Genomic DNA, 13,079 nt, shown 5'->3' with positions numbered 1-13,079 from the left:
ATATTGGAGGGCTTCTAAAATGTCCTATAGTCCAACTTCTAACTTTATGCAGAAAAACTCTCTAAAACTTCCCAGAGATGTGGTCAATCAATTTGGAACCTCTCATGAAAGAGAAAGTCATTTCATCATAAGCAATGTGTTCTGGTTGGGGAGTTCTTACTCATATTGAACCAAAATTCTACTATGCATTCATCTAGATTTTTCTTTTGGAGTCAAACTCAGAGAGAAATTTAATCCTATAATCATACTAAAACTCTTCACATATTTGGGAATATCCATCATGTCCTAGAGCTTCAACATAGCAGATGAAAAAGTCCTATTTCCTTCAACTGCTCTCCCATCAACATGGTTTGCAGACCCCTATAAATCATGCACTACCATTTCTATCACACTATAATTATGTTTCTTAATATATCTACTAAAATGTAATTTCCAGAAATATGTACAATTTCCAAGATGTGATTGGACCTATACCAAATTTTACCTGTTTTTTGTTTGTTTGTTTGTTTTACAAATATCATATTTTCTTTAATTCAACTTGAGATTTCAAAAACATTTTTGCCAGCTATATTATACTGCTGGTTCATGTTGAACACATACTTATAAAAGACATGGTTTATTTTATTCATTTATCCAATTTGATAAATATTTTAAAATACACACTACTACTTCTGGTTAAAAGCTGTATGAGGTGCTGGGAAGATACAAATAAGATAAGGATTTCAATACAGTTGATGAAACTGTTGAATTCATATAAAGTTCAATAAAATGCAAACAGTATGTAATTGGATCGCAGAGAAAGATTACTCAATACATACTGAGAATCAGAGGTTCCTTGGGAGGTGCTATACAAGCTACATCTTGAAAAATAAGGAGGAGGAAATTGAATCAGAAAGCACAAAGATGCAAAATAGCATGATTCTTTGGAAAATTGAATCAGAAAGCACAAAGATGCAAAATAGTATGATTCTTTGGAAAAGGGAAAGGGTTTATAAAGTGTACTAGGAAGTCAAGCTAACTCAAATAAAAGACAATGCTTAGTCGATAAACTCTCCAAAGTTCTAGATTAAATTGTTCTTTCCAATGTTTAACCTTTGTTAAAAAATGTTGAACACATCCCCACTTCACTTTTTGATTATAAAGGAAACTTCTTTTTAAAAGTGCATTAAAGGACTTCTAATAAAAGATGGTAGATTGACTACAGATGTAGCTTTTGTATCCCTCCAGAAAAACTACTCTAATGAAAGTAAAGAAATAAAAAGCCCATAAATCAAAATCAATGAAGAGTTTTAAGCGTGAGAGTTTTAAGCACTCAGGAAAATAAATGGGAAAAAACACAAGCAAAATACAAAGAACATCATTGTGAAATTTTAGAATACAAATTGATGGAAAATCTTAATTGTTTCTCTATATGTCATCTAAAGAGCAATAAGAATCATACTAACTTTGAACTTCTCAACATAGATTGTCAACCTAGAACTCCGTGCCCTGTCAAACTATCAATCAATTATATGAGGTAGATTATAGATATTATCAGTCATGTAAGAACTCAGAAAAGTTAACTCCCACCCATCTTTTCTTAGCAAGTCATTTAAAAATGCACTACTGTAAAATAAGAGGGTAAACTAACCATTAGATATAGATAGTTGATCAAACCTAATAGAGCAACAAAAATAAAGCCTGGGATGACAGCGTTGAGATAACTTACAGAAAAATTTAGTCCCATTTGGAGCAAGAGAACATTGAATTTTTAGAGGGAAGATCTTGGAGTGCAGAAATAACAATAGATAGTGTAGCAAGATATTTGAAAAGGGGTGAGGATGAAGAATTGGGCAACTAATTCAGGAGGAACAGAAAGGTAAACACAATTTCAAGGAGAAACATAAACCTGCACCGTAAACAAATGTCATCATATTATACCCTCTAACTTACGCTGAGACAACATTTACGTGATCACAATTAGGTCATCACTGATTAGTGATTTAACTGAAAGTAGGTATATCGATGTTTATGAAGAATGAGGAGGGAGAGAAGAGATGGTATAGAGGAATACAATTGTCTCATTACTGGAAGCCAAAAAACAATGTTCAAACCTGACAGATCAAGGGAAGGAATAATTAGAGAGTGTGGGATTGACATGTACACACTGCTATATTTAAAATGGATAACCAACAAGGACCTACTGTATAACACAGGGAACTCTGCTCAATATTATGTAACGACCTAAATGGGAAAAGAATAGATACATGTATATGTATAACTGAATCACTTTGCTGTACACCTGAAACTCTCACAACATGGTTAATCAACCATACTCCAACATAAAATTAAAAGTTAAAAAAAAACCCTGACAGATCAAGATTTAGCAGTAAAAGCATATGTTTTTAACAAGTGATGGTGACTCCTGAATGTTTCTGTTAAGGGAGCTGGGAACAATTCAGTGAAACATTCCTCTTTCATCTTGATTTGTTTTCAGCATTACCTCCTACATTGTCTTCAACTCAATACCAGTTCTGTGTTGCCTTATTCTTGTCCAGAAAAAAACGGTGGGTACAAGGGAGAGAACTCAAGAGAAAGGCGGACAGGAAAATTCCAAGGTTAACCTGTTTATCAACAGAATGGAAGCTTCTAACATGTAATAAATTTTAATATAACCACCTGGACTTGAATTCAGCTGCCTACTTGCTTCCATGCTTTTGGCATTCTAGTATATCATCATCCATACGATGTCAATTATGACGCTCTGGAGACTGTCATTTTCCATCAAGTCAGAAGAGAGAGCATATGCCTTCTCTATTACTCTTCCTGAAATGAAATTATTTTACAACCAGATCATTTAAGAAATAAAAAAATATAATTTTGTACATTTATGGATTTTTGTTACTTTCATTTTGTTAGATGTTTGAGTTTTTTTTTTTTTTTTTTGGACCAACAATGTAGGAAGTAATTATGACAGATTTAGCCACATACTTTATTTCCTTTGAGCGTTTCTCAGGTCCGTTTAAATCCACACACACACACTACTCTCACAATGGTCTCTATTGACTTCAACGAAGCACACTCTCTACTGATGTCCCCTGTGAGATAGAAAAGAAAGAAGCTTGTTCATAGATTCCCTGTAGCACATCTCCACCATTGATCCATGGCTTTAAGGGCTTTAGCCACTAATTTCCTCTCACCAATGGAGAGACCCATTGCTCGGTGTGTTTAGACTCTTATGGCTGCCCACTGTGACTTCAGTTCTTAATCTGCCTGAAAGTGTCAAAAGTCACGCTGCTGTTTGGAGAGAGAGTGATTTTTTTTTTTTTATACCTGCTACTGGGAGTGATGCTTTTCTTAGTACTAAGATGCCCATGATAATGGAGACAGCTCTGAAATATATCTGTTCTGTTCTCAGTTGAATAAATAACCACGATAGTTCATCGACATATGTCAGAGAATTTTTTAGCAACATATTTTCACTCAAGAAACTCCTGCATAGGTAGTACGTTAAGAAAAATTGCATGATGATTCTGTCACCAATGTCTAAATATAGATCAAAAATGTTAGTGTAATTAACAAACGAAATCAGTTTGGTATTTGTAACATTCAAGCCTTAAAGCTCTAGGTGACTACTGTTCAGTATTATTCACACAAAGTGAGTATACAAGCATTTTTCTCATTAACGATGTATTTGATTTTAGACAAATAGGCCAAAAGTATTAAACAGCATAGCATATATAAAGATGTTTAACCTCAGTGCTAATTAAATAAACACAAATTGAAACATCAATGAATTATTACTTTTTTACTTTCTAAATTAGAAATATTGAAAAAGTAATACTACTTAATGATGAAAATATTTCTGGTCAGAGAAGAAATCACTTCATTGTTTTGGAAAGCAATTTGTCCATAGGAATTTAAAACCACTAAAATGTTTATCTTCACTGACACTTTAATTCCACTTTTGGGAATCTATCTTATGGTACTAACCTGAAATACAGAAATAAAAGTATGAATAAATGTCTAGTCCAGCATTATTTCTAATTGATAAAAATCATCCCACAATATGGAGATTAATTAAATTACGATACAACCATATGATGTAATATTACACAGCCATTAATTTATTTTAATAAGAAGGGAAATACTTGTTATTTTGTGTTATGCTAAGACCACAGTCCAATCCTGAACATGATTGATATCAATTGAACTTAGAAGCTAAGAATGATTGGGCATCGTTGGTACTTGGAATACCAAGTATCAACTTGCAATAGAATACTGTTTGCATATGTGATATTTTTATTGGTCAGAACTTAATCGGATGCAAGTGAGAGATTCAAATCAGCTGGCTTATGGTATGCTTGATAAAGTTTAGCATTGTTCTCTTAGCTAAACAAAATGCTAAAAATAATACCACCACCACCAACAACAATAACAACAAAACTCTTAAGAAGGACAGAATCCAAGACAGCATGAGGGAACACAAAGATTATAACCAAGGATGCCAGAGCTTCCAATTGTTGCATCTCTTACCTTGCCTTCTCTTTGAATGTTGGCTTCACACTCTCCTTCCCCAGGCACAATTCTATACGCAGAAGGAACCATGGCCCCTTTTGTTAGTATATGAATATGTCTATATCCACAAAGGAAAGACTTCCCTAGGGAAAGTCTCTCCATAATTTTATTTATGAATAAGGTATAAGAAGAGGAACAGTAAAATAGCATATGAATAATCATGCCCAGATAACTCCCTTCCCCTTGCAGGATTTATCTCTGGCTTTAAGAGACTAAGGAGTGGATCTGAGTGTAGCAATGCTAACTCCTTTCCTCCTCAAAGTATATAACAGGGAGTAGACACATGTGCATTGAGGGAATCAGTATCACAGATGCCATCTCAATATGTGTCTCCTGGAATACAAGCAACATGATGTAAAGAATATAAATAAGAAAAAAAAAAGGGGGTGGGGGGAGAAACTGTATGGTCCGGTCACTCACGGTGGCTGTTCTCTTGCTCTCGGTCCATCCCCTGCTAGACCACCGCCTGCTTTGCCTACACCCTATCACATGACTGACCTTCCTGCATACTTGCCCTAGGCCCCAGCCTGCATTAAGGGGCTTGCACCTCTGCTGGTTTCCCTGGTAACTAATGAGCCCACCTGAAGTCAATTCCTCCTATAACTGGTAATCTCCTGCTTCCCTCCCAGGAGCAAAGATGGTCACCATGTCCTGCCCTCCATCTGCTTCACTGGGTTGGGTGTTGCTCCAAGACCTTGCTTCAGAAATGTAAGCTCCCCCATCCATTACACCATTGATGTCTCTGTCACTGACTCTGAGCTCTTTCTTCAGTTGTTTTTTTTTTTTTTTTTTTTTTATTTATTTATTTATTTATTTATTTTTGGCTGTGTTGGGTCTTCGGTTCGTGCGAGGGCTTTCTCCAGTTGCGGCAAGCGGGGGCCACTCTTCATCGCGGTGCGGGGACCGCTCTTCATCGCGGTGCGGGGACCGCTCTTCATCGCGGTGCGGGGACCGCTCTTCATCGCGGTGCGCGGGCCTTTCTCTATCGCGGCCCCTCCCGTCGCGGGGCACAGGCTCCAGACGCGCAGGCTCAGCAATTGTGGCTCATGGGCCCAGCTGCTCCGTGGCATGTGGGATCTTCCCAGACCAGGGCTCGAACCCGTGTCCCCTGCATTAGCAGGCAGATTCTCAACCACTGCGCCACCAGGGAAGCCCTCTTTCTTCAGTTTTGAAGCTGGGCAAGTGCAGGCCTTGTAGGCCCGCAGGGTGCAGCCCAACAGAAATATACCAAAATTTTTATGGTGGTAGCATTGTGGCTTTTAAAAAATAAACACAAATCAAACAAATTTTAAAAAAGACAAACTCTTAATGAGCTGTTTTGCATATTTTCTATTATGAACATATTTTTATTTTTATTTTTAAATTGTTCCATAAATGTTTCACAGAGTATGGAGGGAAGGGGCTTAAAATAAATATATAATAATATTAATATGTTAATGCATCACAGAAATGGCAAAAGAAGGTTGAGTGCTAAAATATGAGTTGCTTGGTAGCATATGGGCATTTCTTGGCATACCTAAGCAATTAAAAAGCAATAAAGGGTTTTTGATCAATTGAATTAATGATGCAACTGGAAGTGAAGGTAGGCAGAAATATACAACATAAATTTAAAAGAAACAAAAATTTTGTTCCACATTTTTACAAATGTAGAAAATATGTATTGTTTGCTGAGTAATGTTGGTGTAAATCTCCTTTTATTTTTGGAAAATAATTAAACAGGGTGACATAAATCAGAGTTACTATTCCAATTTATGTGAAACAGCAGCCCTGAAAATTATCCTGTCTCTGCAGAAATGATTATAAAGACTCACCTTTGGACTTGATTGGTCAAATCCAGGATATTACAGTACGAGGAGCAAGGGATCCAAAGTCTATCCTGTAGAGTAAAGTTTATGATAACTTGCTTTTTCGATCTGGGAGCTTAGCAGAGTGTGCCCATTCTCCTGAAACAGGGGCATCCAGTGTATTAAAGGTTAAGATTTTGATAAGTTGGCTTTTCTGATGGTTTCTTAAAGTTTATGGCTATAAATCTATATTATAGATCACTTACCTCCTTGTATTAAAATATTAAGACCTTTTACCTAAATGTCAGGAAGAATCAATGAAAATGATAAGTTGGCACACTTTTCTCAGTGAGTTTTAAAACTTCAGTTTTAAGCTTCAGTTAAGCTTCCTAAATAATACAGGAGTAATTTTTTATTAATTCATTTAGCTCTGGCATTACAAATTAAATCCCCATGAAATGCAAACATGTTTTTCTTAACACTTCTCTATTAAGACCTATGCTGTTTGCTTGAACAAGGAGACAGTTTGTGGTGACATAGTCATTAATTTATTTCCTTTGCATACCCCAGGGCTGGTGGCAGTTCTAATGGTATTCTTTCTACTGAAAATAGGAGAATCACTGCTCAATGGGGAATTTGGGGGTCCATGAGATGGAGACAAATGTATTATCTTACATGAAAAATCATCCCCCCAATGTATATACTAGAACAACCTTGTCTTCACTAGATGGTAAAACACAGAAATATTTGATAGAAAATCTATGCATGTCTCTACCCTGTTGTTAGTATCAGGCAGAGAACATAGCCCTATGGAGTCATTGTGATGGTCAAATAGAGAAGAAATGAAACTAGAAACTAACTTTAAGAATGTGCCTAAAAGCCCAGGCGGGTTCACAGAAAACTTCTGTGCCTTATTCCATAATTTTATTCATGAATAAAGTATAAGAAGAGGAAGAGTAAAACAACATATGAATAATCATGCCCAGATAACTCCCTTCCCCTTGCAGGATTTATCTCCCGCTTTAAGAGACTAAGGAGCCTGAAATCAGTATCTTCGAATCACACAGCAGGCAAACTCAAGGTATCTATTTAAGCAACTCTTCTGATTAAGCCTTGATACTGCTGTTAGTTTCCCATTGTGTAGTTTCTGCGACGTTGATATAAATTGAACACAGGGTTATTGCAAAATTAGAAGTCTCTTATGACTCAATCCCTGGACTTCAGAGGAGCCAATTGGTCAGGAGCAGCCTCAGTCAGCTGGGTCAGACAACAGAGTCCTGTGCTGCAGAGGACAGCAGCCAATGAGGCCACGCCATGGAAAAGATGCTCCTCATATACTGGGATGATATACAGCTTGAATCAATTTAAAGAGTTTAGATCTGCTCTGCTTAACTCTGGATAAAATATGTCCAGTGAGTAGGTTGGACAGAATTATTTAATCAAATTACATAAATCCACAATAGGTTCTTATATAACACACTCGCCACTCTTTCATGGATGTACTAAATCTTTTCATATATTTACGTCACTGCGAGAGCATCCCTTTATAAGCACTTGAAATCACAGGGCTAAAGACCTGTCCAAATACAACAAGACTCTGTTCATTTGACAGAATAACATAGTAAACTCCCATTGGAATTTTGTGATTATTTAGACAGTGCTGCTGGTATTGTTTTGGCTTTTCCTTTGGTAATCTTGTCATTAATTCAGATAACATTTACTTTGGCAGTACACATCATGCCATGTTCAGTTGTCCCTTACTTCTTTGTTTATTCTTTTTTTAGCTAATAAAAATTATTACCCGTACAAAACTTTAACAATTTAACTTTTATTATTCTGATGATGTGACTAATTTGTGTCAACTAAAAGATGATTGATTTTATCCTCTATTTAACTCCTTGGGGTCCCAATCACTAATCAGTGTTGAGTGACAGAAGAGCAAAAAATGGATCAGGGAGTGTTTCAATTCTAATCATAGCCTTTGTAGACATTGTATTAGTTAACATTTGATACTTAGAAAAATACACGTAAAATGTGTTCTGACGACTATTTGCTGAAAACTTCAAATTAATATTCCCAACCCAGACACTTCTCTGGAACTTTAGACTCCTGTACAACTGTCTACTTGATATCTCCTCTTAGATGTCTCATGGACATCTTGAATTTAACAAACCCAAAGTGAGGGTCCAAACCTCCTCTTTGAAAAATCTGTTATCTTCTCTATCTCTGTCTTCATTTAGTTCTTCAGGTCCAAAGCACTGAGGTTATCTTTGATTTCTCTCTCTCTTACATCATTTGTAATCCTCAAGTAAATTCAGTTGACTCCACCTTCAAAATGGCTCCAGAACCTAAACACTATCACCACTATCACTGTCACCATCTTGGTGCAACTATCATAATTTCTCTCCTGAATTTCTATGATAACCTCCTCACTGGTCTTTCCATTTTGCCTTTGCTCAATAGAGTCTGTTTTTTAGCACAAAATCCAAAGATTCTTTGGATTTTGGTTCTTTAAAAACCAAAGACAGATATTCATAACCATCATATGGTGTCTCTTCCCTTTCAAAGTAAAAAGCAAAGATATTACAGTGACCTATGAGACCCAGTATTGCTGCCCCCAACCCTGTCATTCTCACCTCTCTTTGGTTTCATGTCCTACTACTCTCCCCTTCTCTTACTCTACTCCTGAGTCCATGGTTACCCCATTATTTAAAAAACATGCCAGAAATGTTCCAGTCTCATCATTTTTGCTGTATCCCCTGCCTAGCATATTCTTCCTTCAGACATTGTCCCGTTCCCTCACCTCCTTCAGATCTTTGCTTAAATATCAGCATCTCAATTAGGCTTTCCCTAAGAAAATTATTTAAAATTACAATGCTCCAAAATACCTCCAGCACTTCTTCTTACTCAATCCTGATGTCTTTTTCTTAATGATGATGTGACGTACTATAGGTATCAGGTTAAATTTCTCCCATTGCAGGCATTGAGACAAGAATTTTATTGCAAGTAGTAGTTTATTAGGCAAGTAATCCCAGAAAGTACCAGTAGAGTAATAGAGAAGTGAAACAGGAAATGGAAGGCTACGAATACAGAATGTATTAAAGAGCAGGTTACAGCTGTGGTTAACTAGGGCTCAATTGTCATGAGAACATATAGGCCACCGTAGAGAAAATACCTGCATTGTCTTACACAATCTGTGAGAAAACTGGAGTATTTAACTGTCAGTTCACTTATGGCAGTTCCTCCTCTCTGCAAGCATATGCAGAATATGTTCAGGCAGGCATGGAAAGCCATGGAAAGCCCTCAGGCAATTTGTTGAAAGTGTTTGCAGTAAGAAGCCATTAGATCTGAACACACAGGTAAAGCGCCTGCTACAGACATTGTCTGCTCCAGTATACCTTTTGCACAATTCAGATCTACTCATTGCCCATATTAAGTTCATTCATTTTATCTATCATTGATTCTTTAAGGTGATGGTTAGTCATAATTCATAAATAAATAAATAAAATGTTAAAACAGGAGTGTTACTGGGAAAAGTTATGGATCCCTACTATTGCAGTTGGCTCACCGGGCAGTAATTTGATTGCTTGCCCAAGTGAGTTAAGTCAGACCTTCATTTCTGAAGGGATTGAGCTCTTATTACCATGTCCTTGACTGGCTTTGACTGCTTCAATTGCCCTTTCAAGGCTATTGCTAGGGCAAGAACACCAAGAGGCATTCAATGAGTTCAACACAAACTGTTTCCTGCACTATTAGGTAGCACCAATCTTATATTCTTATGATAATAAATATCAATTATGGCTTCCAGCATACCTACATCTCTTCTTTTCCCATTAGTCTTCTGGCAGGAGAACCCCAAACAGCAGCCATAGGTTTAATTTGCCTTGTACTGTTAAAGAAATCTCCCCTAACCCCCAAGAACCAAAACATTTAATCACATGGATCTTGAAGATGCATGGGATGGGAAGCACATATTCTGTAAGTGGAACACAGGGAAGCGTTGTGAGAGTGGTCACTCCTGCCTCCAACACTTGGTTTCTGGACCTATGTAGTCTAGCTATCAGGAACACAGAACCAGGCGGTGTTTTTTTTTTTTTTTTTAATATATAGTGTATCTTGAAGGACAGCAGAATGTCATCCTCAAGCTGATGCCTTAACTGTGCCTTTAAAAGGTTGTTTCAGAGTTCTATCAGATTGTCAACTTGTGACTTTGTATAGTCAACTACACAAATATTTTCTAAATTATTTTATGTGTAAATTTTCTTGGTTTAGTACTATTAACATGATAGAGTCTTGCTTTCAATAAATAAAATATCTTTTTATATCTGGGCCTCATTTTCCTCCCATATGACAGAAGATTGAGTTGGGTGATTTACAAGAACTTTTCCAGTTCTCATTTATTCTGTATCTTATCCAGATAGGCAGAAAGCTATTTCTGCATCATATTGGTATTTGTACTATGGAGAAAATACATACTCATTGAACTTGACCTTGTGATGGTAACTGTGTACTAATGGTATGTACCCAGATGTTATTTTCTCGTCACAAAGTATCTCCTTAATTTATATCTACTTGAAATGTCATAGTAGGCATTTTTAAAACAAAACTTTAATATTATAGGAGCATTAGATCTCTCGTAAAGAAATTGGTAAAGCTAATAAAATCCAACATCGTGAGTAAATTAATTCTGTAAATAAGACAAAATACCAAGAACTGGTAATTGCCATATTTGGATATTATTCTCTATATTTCACTAAAAAGTTGACTGATGAAAAGAACAAGTTATAGAATTCATGCCACTGTATAAATGTTGAATCAGATAATTTTCTGAACCACTATGAAAACTAAAAACAACTTAGTGTAATTTTATAATTTCAGTTTTGACTGGGGAGCTGGAAAACATTTTTTTTTCTAAATAAGTTTTACCCTGCTATTCCAAGATATCCGATTGTATTTCTGAAGATATAAATACCATCAAGGGTAGGCATATTCTTATACTTGTAGGCAGATGAAACACCCTTACTTATGAATAGTGGAACCCAAAATTAATACTACATTATCAGAATTAGTGACAGATCTAACTCTTCCCAATAGGTGAGTCTAGCTTTTTACTATTAATTAGTGGTAAGAATTACAAGGCCTATGACCTTGGAGCTATGATAATCTTATCAGCCTAAGAATTACAAGATAGTTACCAGCACCTTCAAAAGACAGCATTATTTCATATGGTGGAATTAAAAGTCAGGATATAGAAAACGTACTGGGAATCAAAAAGGAAATGGTTTAGAACTAAACAGGAAACGCTGAGGTTATTGTTTATTATTAGAATTTTTATAGCTGATGTTCTATATCAATTTATTCATTCAACAAATATTTACTGAGTTTCTGATATATGCCAAGTATCCTTCTAGACATTGGGAATAGGATAATAATAAAACACTAACCCCTGATGCCATGGATCTTATAGTCTGAGAGAGTCTTACAGGGAGAAACAGTTTTTTTAAAAGTATACTGTTGGTAAATTGTATACATGCATATATATATATATATATATATATATATATATATAGTATGCAAGTTGGTGTGATAAAAACTATGAAAAATAAAGGTAAAATAGAAAAAGTACAGTACATGAAGAAGACAAAGAATGCTGCAGTTTTTTGAAAGGCTGGTCAGCAGAAAGCACATTGAGGTAACATGAATAAAAGTCTGAGGGGGTGAAACAACAAACCGTAAAGCCATGTGGGTATTCAGAGGAAGAGCCATCCTGGATGCACGAAGAGGATGTGTGAAGGTTTTACCACAGAAACATGCCTGACAAGCTCGGGAATATCAAGGAAGGCAGTGTGGTGGAGGTGAATGAGGAAGGGGATGAATCATAAGAGCCAAGATAAAAAAACTCACAAGAGAACAGATCATGTGAGACCTTCAAGTTCATCATCCATTCAGAGTGAGATGGGAAGCCACTGGAGGGCTTTGAACAAAAAAAGTGGCATGATCTAACCTAAATGCAGCACAATTACTGCATTTTCTGTGTTTAGAATAGATAGAAGAAGGCTTGGGTGACAGTAGGAGGACCAGTCAAGAAGCTGTAGTGAAAAATCTAGAAAAAGAGACTGGTCCAAGGGTATGTTACATCAAAGGTAAGGAGAAGAGGTTTTATTCTTTAGGTATTTTGAAAATAGAGGGAAATGGATTTTTTTGTAGAAAGATGTAGTTCTCATTTAATGATATCAGAAATAACATGCTTTGGAGGTAATATAAGGAGTGTTACTCTGATATTCAAAGTCTGAGGTGCTTACCTGTCATTCAGGTGGAAATATTGAGTAGGCAGTTGGCTGCATTGATCTGGAGTCCAGGAGAGTGGTAAGCTTAGAAATAGAATTTAAAGCATTAGAATAGTGAAATAACCAAAGGAGTGGAGGCGAAAAAATGCTGCAGTAACATTAGAGTTTTCGAGTTATCATGAAATAGCTCTTTTCTTTTAAATTATAGCCTTTACATTAAAAACATCACTTGATCTCACAGTCGATAGCTAAGCCAATAAAGTAGTCATTCATCTCTTAGCTATTAGTTAATAATTTAGTCATGTTCAGTTATCACAATAATTCAACTATAATTTAATAATTCAGTGAAAACCCGAGATGTTTTTTTTTAATGCTTTCAGCTTGCCCTTAGGGTAAATAATCTATACAACATGCATAGCATAATCAGGAAGAAGCAAACACACTTTTGACT

Source organism: Balaenoptera acutorostrata, chromosome 11 (genome assembly GCF_949987535.1).
Source record: "Balaenoptera acutorostrata chromosome 11, mBalAcu1.1, whole genome shotgun sequence".
In the NCBI taxonomy this organism is placed as follows: domain Eukaryota; kingdom Metazoa; phylum Chordata; class Mammalia; order Artiodactyla; family Balaenopteridae; genus Balaenoptera; species Balaenoptera acutorostrata.
The sequence above is the reverse complement of the archived record's forward strand: the minus strand, read 5'-3'. Positions refer to the sequence as shown.